The following is an 18,865-nucleotide window of genomic DNA, read 5'->3' as shown; positions in this document are numbered from 1 at the left end:
AACTGCATGTAGGGGAAGAGGCTATAAGGATATGGACAAACTGGTTTAGGAGGATCATACTAATACTCAGAACAGAAGTAGAGATGGAGGGAAACAAGTCAGTCTTCCTCAGAGAATGGACACGTACCTCATATAGGCTAATTAGAATCTTTTGTTTAGTAACTTCTGATAATTTCAAGTCAGACTCTGCTGGACACTTGAACTGGAAGGTCATGTGAAGGACAGAAGTTTCTTTAAAGCCATACTCCTAAATGTAATAAATATATTTAACAAATTTTAAAGGGTGATAGAAACTATATTCTTTCTTACTTTGAAGGGGGTTCCTACCTGGTACATAATCCATACTGTCTGTTATTCAAACAAATTACTCATTTAATAAAGCGTTTCATGGAGAGGAAAAGAAACTACAAGTTTTTTCTCTATGGATGTGGAATACTTTTAAAGGAAAATAAATGCTCCCTTAAACACCAATAGCAACAATAAAATACGCACAAAAGCCTCCTAGTGTTGAGAAACCATCATGTAAGTGCTGAGCACTCTGGTTCTGCTCGTGGATCTCTTTACAAATAGAAAATTATCTTATCTCTTATGTAAGTTTGTTGAAGCACTATTTGCCGTAGCTAAGATATGGAATCATCCTAAGTGTTCATCAACACATGAATGGATAAAGAAAATGTGTGTATATATATACACACAATGGAATACTATTCAGCTTTTCAGGAGAAGGAAGTCTTGACATTTATAACAACATGGAAGAATTTGGAGGACATTATGCTAAGTGAAATAAGCCAGATACAGAAAGACAAATACTGCATGATCTCACTTATATGTAGAATCTAACAAAGTTAAACTCACAGAAGCAGAGAATATAATGGTGATTACCAGGGGCTGTCAGCTGGGGAGAAATGGGGAGATGTGGTTAAAGGGTACAGTTTCAGGTATATAAAGGAATAAGTTCTGGAGATCCAGTGTACAGCATGGTTGACTGTAGTTAATAATAAAGTGTTGTATACTTGAAAATTGCTTAGAAAGTAGTTTTTTTTTTTAATTGAAATGGAGTCTCACTGTGTTGCCCAGGCTTATCTAGAATTCCTGGGCACAAGCAATCTTCCTGCCTCAGCCTACTGAGTAACTGGGATTACAGACATGTGCCACCCTGCCAGCTAGAGAGTAGATTTTACCCATTAAAACAAAAAAAGGTTGGATATATGAGATAATAGGTATGTTAATTAGCTTGATTTAATCATTCCACAACATACACATATATGAAAACATCCAGTTGTACACAATACATATGTATAACTTTTATTTATCAATTAAAGTTTAAAAATTGTATCCATCTGGAGTTCCTCTTGTGGGAAAATGACTTCTTTGGCCACCTAAGGTCATTTTTTTTTTTAAACTCTTAAATTTTAGACATCTATAGTTGGTATAATTGGTAAGTCACAAGTATTAGTGAGAATTTTATTTGGGCCCATGAAGAACCAATAAAGGCAGTAAAACACACCAAGAATGAGTGAAAAGCTAAAGCATAGTCCAAAGATCTCATTTATTGTAAGTGAGAAGTACCCTTCACCTAAATGAGGTTGAGTAGAAACTTCCTTACCTCTGCAACAATTTATAACTGGAATTAGAATTTAGATTCAAGCTAGCAAAACTAGAGCTACATTTTATATTCGAAACTGTGTCTACCACTTAAAAGAGGAAAAAAAATGAATGAATATAAGCTGGTTATGTTGAAGTATATTTTACACAGATTTTTTTAGTAGTTAATTTCTTATTTAGATGGAAGGATAAGTGGAAAGATATATAAATTTTTAAAGAGGGGCAGGCAACTTTTAATTTTCTTTGTAACTTTTAGAATTTATTTCCCTACTTGATATGTGGAGATCTACTGTATAGTATGTTTGTGGAGTTAGAAGGGATTAGGGTTGTCGTAATACAAATGTCAGTTTAATTGTAATTTGTAGTACTGAACCTTAGAATAGTGACCATTTTCTGTCTTCATAAATTTTAGTAAAATACGCATATATGTTGATAATTATTAAAAAATTCGAACCAAGCTTTGGTTCACAATGGATTTGTTTAGTAGGTAAATTATTTTATGTTTAAAAGTAAGTACATGTCTGGGCATGGTAGTTTACACCTTTAATCCCAGCACTTTGGGAGGCCAAGGCAGGTGGATCACCTGAGGTTGGGAGTTCAAGACCAGCCTGGCCAACGTGGTGAAATCCCATCTCTACTAAAAATACAAAAAAACAAAAAAACCAAATTAGCCTGGTGTGGTGGCACACACCTGTAAGTAATCCCAGCTACTTGGGAGGCTGAAGCATAAGAATTACCTGAATCCAGGAGGCAGAGGTTGCAGTAAGCTGAGATCTTGACACTGTACTCCAACCTGGGTGACAGAGTGAGACTCCATCTCAAAAAAAAAAAAAAAAAATCAGTTTGTATTTACTCAATTTTTTTTTTTTTTTAAATACTTTAAGTTCTAGGGCACATGTGCACAATGTGCACGTTTGTTACATATGTATACATGTGCCATGTTGGTGTGCTGCACCCGTTAACTTGTCATTTACATTAGGTATATCTCCTAATGCTATCCCTTCTCCCTCCCCTCACCCCACGACAGCCCCCAGTGTATCATATTCCCCACTCTGTGTCCAAGTGTTCTCATTGTTCAGTTCCCACCTGTGTTTACTCAAATTTAATGGGGTTTAATCTGGGTTTTCAAAGGGCTGTCTAGATAATTCTTAGATGCATCCAGATTGAGAAGCACGAATCCAGAGCAAAACAGAAACAGCTAAGGGTGGACACTTTTTTTTTTTTTTTGAGACTGAGTCTTGCTCTGTCGCCAGGCTAGAGTACAGTGGCATGATCTTGGCTCACTGCAGTCTCCACCTCCCAGGTTCAACTGATTCTCCTGCCTCAGCCTCCCAAGTTTCTGGGATAACAAGCACGTGCCACCACACCCAGCCAATTTTTGTATTTTGTATTTTTAGTAGAGACATGTTGGCCAGGATGGTCTTGATCTCCTGACCTTGTGATCTGCCTGCTTCAGCCTCCCAAAGTGCTGGGATTACAGGAGTGAGCCACTGTGCCCAGCCAGGGGTAGACATTTGAGGACACAGACATTTGAGGTACTGACTATCATACATACATACATACATACATACAGTATAGGCCGGGTGCGGTGACTCACACCTGTAATCGCAGCACTTTGGGAGGCCAAGGCAGGTGGATTACTTGCGTTTAGGAGTTTAAGACCAGCCTGTCTTTACCAAAAAATACAAAAAATTAGCTGGGCATGGTGGTACATGCCTGCTGTGATCCCAGCTACTTGGGAGGCTGAGATGGGAGGATTGCTTGAGCCCAGGAGGCAGAGGTTGCAGTGAGCCAAGTTGGGCCAGCTGCACTCCATCCTGGGTGACAGAGTGAGACCTCATCTCATGTAAAACAAAAAACAAAAAACAAAAACAATACAGTATAGAAGGGCATCCTACAAGGAAACCTGACTACTGCACCACAAAACTGGTCATCAAAAACAGAGAAATCTGTAAAACTGTCACAGACAGAAGGAACTTAAAACGATGGGCTTTAGTTAATAGATCAGTATTCATTAAGTATAGAAAATTTACCGTACTAACGTAAGATGTTAATAATAGAGAAAACTGGATAGGGGAGTAGTATGTGGAAACTCACTGAATTATCTTCAGAATGTTTCTGTAAACCCGAAACTGTTTTAAAAAATGAAGAGTTTTGGGCCGGGCGCGGCCTGTAATCCCAGCACTTTGGGAGGCTGAGACGGGTAGATCACTAGGTCAGGAGATCGAGACCATCCTGGCTAACATGTTGAAACCCCGTCTCTACTAAAAATACAAAAAATTAGCTGGACGTGGTGGCACGCACCTGTGGTCCCAGCTCCTCAGGAGGCTGAGGCAGGAGAAGGTTGTGAACCCCGGAGGCAGAGCTTGCAGTGAGCTGAGATTGCGCCATTGCACTCCAGCCTGGGCGACAGAGTGAGACTCCGTCTCAAAAAAAAAAAAAAAAAAATTTGTAAAACAAATTGAAAATATTTGCATAAACTTTCTCTTATTGCTTGAGAGGCCAGTTTGAAACTCTTAATGTACATGGTTCTGAAAAGACATCAAGCTTAGTTTAGTTTATAAAAGCATTTCTTTTCATTAACAGACTGGATACTAAATAGTAAACATAGTCTTTTGACAAGTAGAGTTAAATGTAATATTTCTTTTAAAAAACTGAGTACGTAAACCTATTTAGCCAGTAGGAAGTGCAAATAGAAATCATGAGATACCATTACTTACCTATTAGAAAAGTAAAACCAAAACAAACCAACAAACCCAGACAATAGCAAGCTGACAGAGATATAGAGCAACTAGAACTCTCCTGCCTTGCAGATGGAAATACAGAAAAGTATACAGCTACTTCAGATAACAATTTGGTGGTTTCTTATAAAGTTACCATATGAGCTGGCAGTCCCACTCCTAAGTATTTACCCAAGGAAATGAAACATGTTCCTGCAAAAACCAGTAATGCTCTGTTCATAATTGCCAAAAACTGGAAACAACCCAAATGGTAATGTACAAGTAGACAAATATTAATGTGTGAATGGACAAACTATGGTGCATCATACAATGGATGATGTACCAATTATAAAAAGGAATGAACTGTTGATATGTGTAGTGTAGCAATTTGGAGGAATCTCCAAAGCATTATACTTTTTAAAAAAAGCTAGTCTCATGATTCCATTTACATGTATTTTCAAAAATACAAAACTGTAGTGATAGAAAATGTGTACTGGTTATCCAATGCTATGGTTTGAATGTTTTGTCCCCTCTGAAAATTCATGTTGAAACTTAATCACCAATGCAACAGTGTTGGGAGGGGGGCCCAATGAAGGTGTATGTATTGGTTCATATGGGGGAGCACTCACAAATGGATTAATGTTATAAAAAGGGCTTGTGGTGGGGCATGGTGGCTCACGCCTATAATCCCAGCACTTTGAGAGGCCGAGGCGGGTGGATCATGAGGTCAGGAGTTCAAGATCAGCCTGGCCAAGATGGTTAAACCCTGTTGCTACTAAAAATACAAAAAAAATTAGATGGGCGTGGTGGTGGATGCTTGTAATCCCAGCTACTCGGGAGGCTGAGGCAGAGAATTGCTTAAACCCGGGAGGCGAAGGATGCCGTGAGCTGAGATCATGCTACTACACTACAGCTTGGGTGACGGAGCGAAACTTCATCTCAAAAATAAATAATAGATAAAGGAATAAAAAGGGCTTGCTTTCTTGTGCTTTTCTGCCATGTGAGGATGTAGCATTTGTCTCCTTTTGTCCTCCAGCTTTTACCATGAGTGTTTACAGCCAGAAAGATCCTCACCAGATGCTGGCACCTTGATCTTGGACTTACCAGCCTCCAGAGCTGTGAGAAACAAATTTCTGTTGTTTATAAATTATCCTCTCTCAGGTATTCTGTTATGGCAGCACAAAATGGACTAGGATACCTGGGGTTATGGATGGGGAGAGTGTGTGACTATGGAGAGAGAGCATGAGGGAGTTTTTGGGGTGATAGAACTGTTCTGATCCTGAGTATGGATATATGTGTGTTGAAATTCGTAGAACTGTATACTCCTACTTCTTCCCAAAAGTCTGTTTTACTATATGTTAACTTAAGAAATAAAATTGAAGACATACAAAGAAACTGAATGTGTGTCTACTTTATAAGGCATTTGGTCTAACTACTGGTCAAACTTATATAAATACTGTCTAATGTTTCCTCTATTAGTTTTTTTTTAAGTCTCAAGGATTTGTATGAAAAGTGACTGATGTACAGAAAACCTTTATTTTTTGTTTTTTAAAAAGTAGAAACAGAGTCTCACTATGTTCCTCAGGCTGGTTTGAACTCCTGGGCTCAGGTGATCCTCCTGCCTTGGTCTCCCAAAGTGTTAGGATTACAGGTGTGAGCGACCGTGCCCAGCTAGAAAACCGTTCATATTAAATTAATTAGCACTGTAATCATGTGCAAAGAATTGGGATGGTCACCTAGTACAACTTCACATTTTTAAATAGGTTAACAGCTACCATTTATTGAAATAATGCTGTTCATTGGTTTTATCACCCAAGTGATATTATATGCTTAGACATTGTAATACTGTGTGTATATGTTTTTTGAATTTGATATGTCTTTTAAGCCTTTTAATCTACAGGTCCCCCCTCTCATCTGTCTCTTTTTCTTACAAGTTAGCTATTGAACCCTGGGCCGTTTGACTTGTAGAGTTTCCCACAGTTTGCATTCTACTGATTGCATACTAATAGTGCAGTTTAGCACTTTTCTCTGTTCTCTGTATGCCCTGTAGATTTTCAACTGGATTCAGAGGCTTGATCCTAATTAAGTGTGATCCCTTTGGCAAGGCAGTAGGAAGTGTGTCATCAGAAGGCACTTGGCTATTTGGATGACTCTCTTTGTGACATTAGCAGCCATTGATACTCACTACTTAGATGGATTAATTCATTCGAGGTTGCAAAATAGTGATAGTGATACTCTAAATTATTTCTTTTTAATGTATTACTTAGCATACTTCCATAGAATACTCTCTTCATCACTGGTTATTAAATAGTATAATTCACAAGAAAAGCAGGATAAATACTTGATTCTTTATTTTTATTTACCAGTTTTCAAGATACTGAACTGTTACATCTAAACCTGTGAAGGTGTTTTAGGGCCTTTTTTTTTTTTTTTTTTTTAACATGTTTGGATTTTCATTCATTGCAATTAATATACTTAATGAAACTCAAATTGTTGTTACATCTTTGACCAGTGGGAGCCTGCCCCTCACCCTGTCTCTCTTTTTTTGTTTTCTAAAGACAGGGTCTTGCTATGTTGTCCAGGCTGGTCTAGAACTCCTGGGCTCAAGCAGCCCTGCCTCAGCCTCCCAAAGTGCTGGGGTTACAGATGTGAGCCATCATACCCAGCCATCAGTAAGAGCCACTTTGAAGAGCTTCTGAATCCTCTTAACATGATGCTACTACTCTTTGATAACTTTTTTCTTATTAGTATGTCAAGTTGTTCCAGGCTTATTTTGGAAATTTTCTGTTGATGCTGTGGAAACAGCCATTTCTCCAAAATTCACTGGCAATGGAGATTATCATGTAATAGAATTAGTACTAGTTGGAGGGAGCCCTGACTAGTGCCACCAATAAAAACAGCTTTGATTTAGCTTAAAACAGTATCTGGAACGTAATAGTAGTTCAGTAAATATTTGCTGAGTGGATTTTAGGATGTGGATATCTTTAGGTTAAGGTCCATTACTTATACTACTTTTTTTTACCCCCTCAGAGTGCCTGGCTCTTAACTTCCCAGTAAGTAAAGTGAAATGAGTAAGATCATGGCCTTTGATAGCAGACTTATTCTGCTATATATTAATTGTGTGACTTGGAAGAAAGAAGTTACTTTACCACACTTCTATTTCATTATCTACGAAATGGGTTAATAACTAGCTCATAAGGTTGTCAGGAGATTGAAGTAATTTAAAGCATCAATGTAGTTGCTGACATTATACTGTATGTATACTCCATGCAGTTGGTTTTACACTGATATTAAATAAAATATAATTAAATTAGACTATCAGTTGAAGAAAACAGATAATAAACCTTATAATAACAGGAATAATAATTATAGCTAGGTTTTATTAGGCGTATATAGGCATACCTCAGAGATACTGCTGGTTGGGTTTCAGACTACCTGAATAAAGCAAATAAAATGAGTCACACAAATTTTTTTGGTTTCCCAGTAGTATATAAAAATTTTATTTATGCTATACTGTAGTTCAGTGTGCAATAGCATTATGTCTAAAATAATGTACATACCTTAATTAAAAAATACTTTATTGCTAAAAATAGCTAGTAATGTTTTTGCTGGTGAAGGGTCTTGCTGTGATATTGATGGCTATTGACTGATCAGGGTAGAGGTCGCTGAAGATTGGGGTGGCTGTGGCAATTTGTGTGTGTGTGTGTGTGTGTGTGTGTGTGTGTGTGTGTTTTAAGAGTTGGGCTTTCACCGTGTTGCTCAGGCTGCGTCTTGAATTCTTTGGTTCAAATGATCCTCCTACTTCAGCCTCCCTAGTAGTGGGACTACAGGTGCACACCACCAAGTCCTCTGTCATTTTAAAAAATAAGACAACAATGAAGTTTGCCATATCTATGGACTCTTTCCTTTCACAAAGATTTCTCTGTAGCATGTGCTGTTTGACAGCATTTTAGCTACAGAAGAACTTCTTTTCAAATTTGATGTCAGTCCTCTGAAACCCTGCCACTGCTTTATCAACTAAGTTAGTGTAATCTTCTAAATCATCTGTCATTTTAGTAGTGTTTGCAGTATCTTCACCAGGAGTCAATTCCATCTCAAGAAACCACTTTATTTACTTATCCATGAGGAGCAACTCCTCTTTTATTCAAGTTTGATCTCGTGATTGCAGCAATTCAGTCACATCTTCAGGCTCCACTTTAAATTCTACTTCTCTTGCTCTTTCCATATCTGCAGTTACTTCCTTCACTACAGTCTTGAACACCTTAAAGTAACCCATTAGAGTTAGCATCAGCTTCTTCTAAACTGTTAATGTTGATATTTTGACTTCCTCTCATGAATCATGAATGTTCCTAGTGACATCTAGAATGGTGAATCCTTTACAGAAGGTTTTCAGTTAACTTTGCCCACGTCCATCAGAGGAATCACTATTTGTGGCAGCTATGGCTTCATGAATGTATTTGTTAAGTAATGAGACTTGAAAGTTGAAATTACTCATCGATTCATAGGCTGCAGAATAGATGTTTTGTTAGCAGGCATGACAGCAACATTTATGATACAGTGTGGATTTGTGTCCCCTTCCCAAATCTCATGTTGAGTTGTAATCCCCAGTATTGGAGGTGGGGCGTGGTGGGAGGTGATTGGATCATGGGGGTGGATTTCTCATGAATGATTTAGCAACATCCCCTTGGTGCTGTCCTTATGATAGTGATGAGATCTGGCTGTTTAAAAGTGTGACACCTTGTTCTCTTGTCTCTTGCTCTGCTTTTGCCGTGTGACATTCCTGTTCCCCCTTCGCTTTCTGCTATGATTGTAAACCTCTAGAGACCGAGCAGACGTCAGCACCATGCTTCTTGCAAAACCTGCAGAACCATGAGCCAACTAAACCTCTTTTCTTTATAAATTATCCAGCCTCAGGTATTTCTTTATAGCAATGCAGAAACAGCCTAAACAATTCATTTCCTTGTACATCTGTATCAGAGCTCTTGGGTGACCAGGTGCATTGTCAATGAGCAGTAATATTTTGAAAGAAATCTTTTTTACTGAGCAGTAGGTCTTAACAGTGGGCTTAAACTATTCAGTAAACCATGTTGCAAACAGATAGGGGCCATTTATAGAGCACAGGTGGAGTAGATTTAGTGTAATTCTTAAGGACCCTAGAATTTTTGGAATGATAAATGAGCACTGGCTTCAAGTTTAAGTCACCAGCTGCATTAGCCTCTAACAAGAGAGCCTGTACTTTGAAGCTGTGAAGCTAACATTGACTTCTCTTCTCTAGCTGTGAAGTCTTAGATGGCATCTTTTTCCAGTAGAAGGCTCTTTAGTCCTCATGGAAAATCTGTTGTTCAGTGTGGCCACCTTCATCAATGATTTTAGCTAGATGTTTTTGAATAACTTGCTGCAGCTTTTACATCAGCACTGGCTGCTTCACTTTGTACTTTTTGTTCTGGATACAGCTTCTTAAACTTCATGAAGCAATCTCTGCTAGCTTCCAGCTTTTCTTTTATAGTTTATTCACCTCTTTTAGCCTTCATACAACGGAAGAGAGTTAGGGTCTTGCCCTGGATTAGACATTGGCTTACCTGGTTTGATCTTTCTGTTCAGACCTCTCAGACTTTCTCCATTATCAGTAATAACGCTGTTTCACTTATCATTCATGTGTTCACTGGAGTAGCGCTTATAATATCCTTCAAGAACTTTTTTTTTGCATTTACAACTTGGCTGTTTGGCCCAACAGGCGTAGCTTTTGACCTATTGGCTTTTAATCTGCCTTGCTTAATCATTTCTCGCTTTTGATGTGTGACTTTTCCTTTCATTGAACGCTTAGAGGCCATTGGAGGGTTATTAATTGGCTTCGTTTCAGTATTGTTGTATTTCAGGGAATAGGGAGGCGTGAGGAGAGGAGAGAAATTGAGAGAGATGGCCAGTCAGTGGAGCAGTCAAAACGTACACAACATTTACACATTAGGTTTGTTGTCTTAAATGGGTACAGTTTGTGGTGCCCCCAAACAATTACAGTTGGAATATCAGAGATTACTGATCAGAGATCATCATAACAGATACAATAATAATGGCAAAGTTTGAAATATTGTGAGAATCACCAAAATGTGACACAGAGACATGAAGTGAGCACATGCTGTTGGAGAAATGGCACTGACAGACTTGCTTGACACAGGGTTGCCACAAACTTTCAATTTGTAGTAAACATAGTATCTGTGAATTGCAATCAAGTAAAAAACAATGAAACAAGGTATGCCAGTATCTTTGAATTTTTCAGAATTTTTCCTGTTACTGATTTCTGGTTTCATACCATTGTGGTTGGAATGATTTATTATCTTCTTAAACTTGTTAAAACTTCTTCTATGGCCTAACATATTATGTGTCGTTAGTATATTTTGTGAACTCCTGGGGAGAATGTGTGTTATACTGCTGTTGGATAGAATGTTTGGTATATGCCTATTAGGTCCATCCATTTAGTCTAAAGTGCAGTTCAACTCCAATGTTTTTTTATTGATTTTCTGTCTGTGTCTGTTCATTGTTGAAAATGGGATATTGAGGTTTCCTACTATTATTCTATTGCAATCTCTCTCTTCAGATCTACTGATATTCTCTTCGTATATTTAAGTGCTTTGATATTGGGTCTGTATATACTTATAATTGTTACAGCTTCTTGATTAATCGATCCCTTTATTATTAAATATTGACATTCCGACTGGGTGTGGTGGCTCACTTCTGTAATCCCAGTGCTTTGAGAGGCGGAGGCAGGCAGATTGGCTTGAGCTCAGAAGTTTGAGACCAGCCTGAGCAACAGGGAGAGACCCCTGTCTCTTCAAAAAATACAAAAATTACCCAAGCATGGTGGTGCATGCCTGTGGTTCCAGCTGTTTGGGAAACTGAGGTGGGAAGATGGCATGAACCTGGGAGACAGAGGTTGCAATGAGCCAAGATTGCACCACTGCACTCCAGCCTGGGTGACAGAGTAAGACCCCTGTCTCAAAAAATAATAAATGAATAAATAAATACTGACATTCATTATTTTTATAGTCTTTTTCTGAAAGTCTGTTTTTCCTAAGTATAGCTACCCCTGCTTACTGGAGTAGGTTTGGTTGTTATTTGCATGAAATATCTTTTTCTTTTACTTTACTTACAGTCTATGTGGGTTCTTAAAGAGTAAATGATTCTCTTGTAGTCTAAAGTTGGCTCCTCATATACGTGGATAGATGGGTGCTGCATCCATATTTAACCCATTGCAGATTGAAAATATCCACAAATAAAAACTAATAGAGTATAACACCTATTACATAACATTGAGATTGCTTTCAGTATTTAAAGTAATGTGAGGATAATTATAAGTATTTGGGAGGATTTACATAGTTGCATGCAAGTGCAGCGCCATTTTATGTTAGAGATTTGAGTAGCCATAGATTTTGGTATCTGTGGGTAATCCTGGAACTAAACCCCTATGGATACCATGAGACAGCTATTGTTGGGTCCTGTTCTTTTTAAATCTATTCAGCTACTCTGTGTCTTTTGATTGGAGAATTTAATACATTTACATTCATTGTAATTACTGATAGGTAAGAATGTACTACTGTTACTTTGTTAATTGTTTTCTGTTTGCTCTGTAGATCCTTTGTTTCTTCCTCTCCTGCTGTCTTCCTTTGTGATTAGATGCTTTCCTCTATGGTATGCTTTGATGCTTTACTTCTTGTCTTTTGTATATCTACTATAGGTTTTTGCTATTTGGTTACCATGAGGCTTACATGGAACACCTTGTATTCATAACTGGCTAGTTGAAGCTAATAACAACTTAACTTTGATCACATAAAAAAACCCTCTGCTTTTAATACCTCCATTTAATGTTTTTGATGTCACAGTTTACATCTTTTTATATTGTTTATCTCTTAACAATTCTTGTAGCTATTATAATAGTTTTGTTTTTTGTTTTTTTAATTCTTTTTTTTTTTTAGATGGAGTTTCTGTCTGTGGCCCAGGCTGGAGGGTGCAGTGGCGTGATCTCAGCTCGCTGCAACTTCCGCCTCCTGGGTTCAAGCAATTCTCCTGCCTCAGCTTCCCGAGTATCTGGGACTACAGGCGCGTGCCACCATGCCCGGCTAATTTTTTGTATTTTTAGTAGAGATGTTGTTTCACCCTTTTGGCCAGGAGGGTCTCGATCTCCTGACCTCAGGTGATCTGCCCGCCTCAGCCTGCCAAAGTGCTAGGATTACAGGAGTGAGCCACTGCACCCGGCCGTAGTTTTGTCTTTTAACCTCACACTAACGACGTAAGTGATTTACCCGGCATCATTATAGTATCTGCATATTCTTATTTTGACGCTGTGCTTACTTTTACCAGTAATTTTTTACTTTCATGTGTTTTCGTGTTACTAATATTTTTCTTTCTTTTTGAACAACTCCTTTTAGCATTTCTTGTAAGACAAGTCTAGTGGTGATGAGACATACCACCACCAAAAGAACCTAACAGCAAACAGCTTTTGTTTGTGAAATTCTCTTTATTTCTGGACAGCTTTGCCAGGTAAAGTATTCTTGGTTAGCAGTTTTTTCCCCCCATCGGCCCTTTGAGTATATCATCCCACTGTCTCCTGACCTGTACATTTTTGCAGAGAAATCTGCTGCTAGCCATATTGAAGCTCGCTCATATGGAATTTGCTTCTTTTTTCTTGCTGCTTTCAGGAACCTGTTTGTCTTTGATTTTTGACAGTTTGAGTTCAATGTATTTTGTAGTTTTGGTTGGATTGAATTTGATTACAGAACTTTGACTTTCCTGTACCTGGATATTTCCTTTTTTTCTTTAAAGAGACAGGGTCTCACTCTGTCACTGAGGCTGGAGTGCAGTGGTGCAATCATAGCTTACTGAAGCCTCCAACTCCTGTGTTCAAGCAGTTTTCCCACTTCCTCCTGAGTAGCTGGGACTACAGACACATGTCACCACACTTGGCGAATTTTTTTTTTTTTTTTTCCTGTAGAGATCGGGTCTTAGTATGTTGCTCTCACTTTGGCCTCCCAAAGTGCCGGGATTATGTACCACTATGTCCTGCCAATGTTTATATCTTTCCCCAGATTTGGAAAGTTTTCTACTTTTCTTTCCTTTCTGTTTCCCTTTCCTTTCTTTACCTTTCAGGCAGAGTTTTGCTATGTTGCCCAAGCTGGACTTGAACTCCTGTGCTCAAGCAATCCTCCAGCCTCAGCTTCTTGAGTAACTGGGACTGCAGGCACATACCATCACACCTGACTCTGCTATTGTTTCTTCAAATAAACTTTCTGCCCCTTTGTCTGTCTCTTCTCTTTCTTCAGCTCTTAAAATCTGAAAATTTTCTCTATGCTATCCTATAAATCTTGTAACCTTTCTTTATTTATTTTTTTTTCATGTTTTCCCCTTTTTTCCCTTCTGGGTGTATATTTTCAAATAACCTGTTTGCAAGTTCATGGATTTTTTTCTTATATTTGGTCAGTTCTACTTTGAAGTTTGCTGAACTTTAAAGCAATTGTTTTAAATGTGTTGTTGGGCAGTTTTTATATTTCCTTTCTGTTCTCTCCTCTCTCTTCTCCTCTCCTCTTCTCTCCCCTTCCTTCCCTCCCTCCCTCCCTCCCTCCTTCCTTCCTTCCTTTTTTGACAGTGTCTGGTTCTGTTGCCTCAGCTGGAGCACGGTGGCATGCCCATGGCTCACTGCAGCCTTGACCTCCTGGGTTCAAGCAATCCTCCCACCTCAGCTTCCCAAGTAGCTGAGACTACAGGCATGTGCCACCACTCCTGGCTAATTTTTGTTATTTTTAGCACAGACGGGGTTTCACTGTGTTGCCCAGGCTGGTCTCAAACTCCTGAGCTCAAGCGATTGGCCTGCCTTGACTTCCCAAAGTGTTGGGATTTTAGGTGTGAGGCCCTGTGCCTGGCCTATACTAGTATTTCTTTGGAGCCGGATATAGTAATATCTCAACATTATTATATTCTTTTGGTGGTGGTATGTCTCTGACATGGTTTGTCTCTGTCTCTCCACTCAAATTTAATTTTGAATTGTAATCTTCATGTGTCGAGGGAGGGACCTGGTGGAGGTGATTGGATCATGGGGGCGATTTCCCCCATGCTGTTCTCGTGATGGTGAGGGAGTTCTCATGAGATCTGATGGTTTGAAAGTGGCAGTTTTCCTTGAGCGCGCACTCTCTCTCTCTCTCTCCTTCTGCCTTATGAAGATGTGCCTTGCTTCCTCTTTGCCTTCTGCCATGATTGTAAGTTCCCTGAAGCCTCCCCAGCCATGAGGAACTGTAAGACAATTAAACCTCCTTCCAATTACCCAGTCTCAGGTAGGATCTTTGTAGCAATGTGAAAACGGACTAATACAGTCTCTTTGTTTTTTCATGTTTCTTATTGCCTTATATTTAATGGATCAGTCATGGAGCTGAGGCCTGAAGCACAAGTGTGAGTGAAGGGTCTGTGGCTCTGGGATCTGGAGCAGTAAAACACTGTTGCCTGGGTTGCAGGTACCCCTGCTCCTATGTTAGTAACACTGTGCGAGATGTAGATGCTTGTATGCTTGTAATTCAGCTGGGGAGCAAAGAACAGGAGCATAGGCTTGCTCAGAGTTAGTGGAGCTCTGGGCTGTGGCAGGGCTTAGTTCTTTATGGCAGCTGGGCTGGTGTGCAGAGCATGGGCACATGCAGTGAGAGCTTGGCTCTAGGGTTCCAGAGTGTGAACCACCTTGCTATGGCAATAGTATGAGTGTTAGAGATGTGGGTGGTCGCATTGCAGCCACAGAACCTGGGTCTGGATTGTGGATATTTATGAGGAAGCTGTGTTTCTGAGTTCGGGGCATGTGCAGGGGTTGGGAAAAGTGGTGGCTTCTTTTGTGAAGTGGCTCAACTTTGGTCCCTTCTTGGGTGAGGTGAGGTGTGTAACCAACCACCTCTTTCTCTTCCCAAGTGGAAATGGCTGTTGGTTCCTCAGTTGCAAGAGATGCTAGTGTCCTCTGCAGAGTATCCCGCTGAGAACCACAGTGGTTCCTGCCATGTGTCTTATACCAGTAGCCTCTACCTTTCTTCTTTGTTCCTAGCTATCTCATGGCATCTCAGATGTGTTGAACTTACCAGTGATCCTTTCTATGTCTCTGTTTTGTTGCTCCATTGTGTTTCTGTAGATTCTTTAATGGGCTGGTAAGTTCTCTCTGGGCTATTTGGTTTGGGTGGATAGTTCTCTCTCTCTTTTTTTTTAATGGAGAAATGAAGGCTGGTATGTCTTACTTTGCCATCTTGGTGACATCACCTCTGGAAAATTACTGTTATGTTATTTTAGGGATCTGAGATCAAATCATGGTTTAGGAAGTTATAGCACAAACTTAAGGTCATACTGCCTGCTAGACTTGACCAGTGTGTGCTTGTAAGACCATTGTTAACTGGGTTGTAAACCCACTTCCCATAGGTGTTCTGTCCCTTATCTAAGAGAGTTTTAGTTTTTGGGTTTGAATTATCGTTTGGTTTTAAGTACGTATCTTATGGGACTCTGACTAAGCAAGGGCAAAGAAAGTGTATGTGGGCTTCTTTAGAAAGTACTTATTTTAAAGGATAAATTCCTCCTGTTCCTTCTTTCAAGAATTGACTGGTCTTCTGCTCTGAGACACACCTAAGAACCATACTTTTTTTTTTTTTTTTCGTAGAGGCACATTTAGTAAAAATGCTTTGACTTTTGAGTATATTGAGGCACTAGAAGAATCATGGTTAAGATTTTTATTGTGGTCTTCCCAGGCCATGAACCCTGAATGTGGTCTTAGCATCTAAGGTAAGCATCTCTTACAATATTGAATTGTAGCTAATTTTATGAATTAAATCTTTTTGTCTCACCTGAGATTTGCCCTGACAAAGACGTGATACAAGCATATTTTAGTCTTTTAAAAGAAACAACTTAAAATTATAAAAATTGAATGAATTGCTTAGCCTGAAAGGAAATAAATGAGAAATGGTATGAATGTCTTTTTAGTTGATGTGGTGGTATTGTTTTCAAAGTTTGTGGTAGTGTAGGGTAAAGAAGATAGAGAATTTATTAATTTGGATCATGAGTCATGAGAGATGAACATCGTCACAAAAATAGAATATTGTCTATAATCTTAAGCTGTCATTCAGTAGAAACTGTTTTACCAACTCTTGGAATTTTAACCTTTTTTTCTTCTTTTGCATTTGAACATTTTGTGAATTAGCTTTAAGAAACAGTGTTTTGCCAGTTTGGGAAAAGTAAAAATAAAGGACGTTATATGTTTCACCAACAGTAGAATTTTAATAGTATGTGTTAGATCGGGGTCCCTAATTCTGGTATCACAGTCCATGGCCTATTAGGAACTGAGCTGTACAGCAGGAAGTGAGCAGTGGGTGAACAAGCATAGCTTCATCTGTATTTACAGTCGCTCCCCATTGCTTGCATTACTGCCCGAGCTCTGCCTCCTGTTATCAATGATGGCATTAGATTCTCATAGGAGCATGAACCCTGTTGTGAAACACACATGCAAGGGATCCAGATTGTGCACTCCTTATGAGAATCTAAAAGTCTGATGATGTGTTACTGTCTCCTGTCATCCCCAGATGGGACCATCTAGCTGCAGGAAAATAAGCTCAGGGCTCCCACTGATTCTCCATTATGGTGAGTTGTAAAATTATTTCATTACATATTACAATGTAATAATAAAAAATAAAGTATACAATAAATGGAATGTGCTTGAATCATCCCAAAACCACCCCTCCTCCTGTCCCCCATGTCTGTGGAAAAATTGTCTTCTACAAATCTGGTCCCTAGTGCCAAAAATATTGGGGAATACTGTGTTTGATCATTTAGTTTGAGGGCTGATTAAGAAAGGGGGAGAAATGAGTATCATCTTAGCTGTCTCTCCCCTCTCCCAAGATGAACTTTAGTTTTATTATTTCTGGCTTGGTGGGGTTAAAGTTCAGGGTATAATAAAAATTGAATGGCAAAGTTATGATTCACATATAATCCAGGATATTTTTAGTAGAATATGACTTACATATCTCTTATTTTATCATAGGCAACAACAACTTGAAATCAACTTAAAAACAGTATATGTGAGATTGAGTATCTGGGTCCTACAAAAGGAAAATTGGTTAGCAACTAGTAGTAACTTCAGCCTTAAGGACTTTACTTTGATATTCTGTTTGCAAATCAAAGAAGCTGTGGCATTCATTGGGATATATTCTACTTAAAAAGATTGTATAAATGGAATATATACTTGGTTATAAAATGATTTTTCAACGCTTTTAAGAACGACTATACTGGGCTCAGTAGCTCATGCCTATAATCCCATCACTTTGGGAGGCCAGGATGGGAGGATCACTTGAGGCCAGTAATTTGAGATTGCAGTGAACCATGACCACGCCACAGTATTCTAGCTAGGACAATAGAGTAAGATCCTGTCTCCACCAAAAATTAAAAACTTGGTGTGGTGACATGGGCCTGTAGTCCTAAGTCCTCTGGAGGCTGAGGTGGGAGGACCACTTGAGCCCAGGAGTTAGAAGTTGCAGTGAGCTGTGTTCGTGCCACTACACTCTCGCCTAGGTGACAGTGAGACTCTGTCTCAAGAAAACCTGAAAAACCAAAAAACTGAAATATATCTAAAAGATATTTTCTTACTGTATGTTATGTAGGCTTAAACTTTTTTCCTAATTATTTGAACTAACTTTGTTATTTCTTTCCTCAGTTTAACCTTTCTTCCTGAGGGTGCTTGTTTTATAATATAATTTATGTAAGATTGGCCAGTAACTTCATGGCGTAAAGAAAACCCAGAGCTGTGAATGAAAGATAGGAGATTTTTTTTTTCTTTTAAGATGTGGTCTTGCTTTGTTGCCCAGGCTGTAGCGCAGTGGATTTGGATCTTGGTCTTGGTTTTGACATTGAACTATGTGAGAGAAGTTACTTATCTCACTGATCCTCAGTTTTCTCAACTATAAAATAAGGACATTATTTTTCAGACCAGGATAAAATGAGGAAAGAAAAATGGAAAGAGTAGTAACTGTATACCCAGTTGTCTCTTCCCCCTCCTCCTCCTCCTTCCCTCCCCTCCCCTCCCCTCCTCTGAAAGAAAAATGGAAAGAGTAGTAACTGTGTACCAAGTTCTCTTCTCTCCTCTCTTCTCTGTCTGCACTCTCCTCTTCTCGATGGAGTTTTGTTCTTGTTGCCCAGGCTGGAGTGCAATTGCGCAATCTCGGCTCACTACAACCTCCGACTCCGGGTTCAAGCGATTTTTCTGCCTCAGCTTCCCAAGTAGCTGGGATTACAGGCATGCACCACCACGCCTGACTTATTTTTTGTATTTAGTAGAGATGGGGTTTTACCATGTTGGTCAGGCTGGTCTCAAACTCTTGACCTCAAGTGATCCACCCGCCTTGGCCTCTCAAATGCTGGGATTACAGACATGAGCCATGGCACCCAGCCACTTTATTGTCTTTATGTCTGTCTCTTTGTATGTATGTGTCACACTTTTTTTTGCTGAACTATTTGAAAAAAGTCGAAAATGTGATTCATCCCTAAATACT

General features: G+C 39.1%; 1 protein-coding gene across 6 annotated transcripts in view; it reads left to right on the top strand.

Annotated features, from left to right (window-relative positions):
- FUT8 (fucosyltransferase 8) overlaps positions 1-18,865 on the top strand; it is a 344,473-nt gene that overhangs the window by 28,484 nt on the left and 297,124 nt on the right. Inside the window, exon 2 of one of the 6 annotated variants that reach the window (XM_031668043.1) lies at positions 5,362-5,443. The exons of 4 other annotated variants lie outside the window; for them this stretch is intronic. The gene's annotated coding sequence lies outside the window, so the exon portion shown is untranslated. Of the gene's footprint in view, positions 1-5,361; positions 5,444-16,807; positions 16,962-18,865 lie in introns of those variants that run through there. One more of the 6 variants, XM_017961258.3, reaches the window with a different exon arrangement.

This window comes from Papio anubis, chromosome 7, assembly GCF_008728515.1.
Source record: "Papio anubis isolate 15944 chromosome 7, Panubis1.0, whole genome shotgun sequence".
Lineage (NCBI taxonomy): Eukaryota > Metazoa > Chordata > Mammalia > Primates > Cercopithecidae > Papio > Papio anubis.
This window is presented reverse-complemented; position numbering and strand designations above follow the sequence as displayed.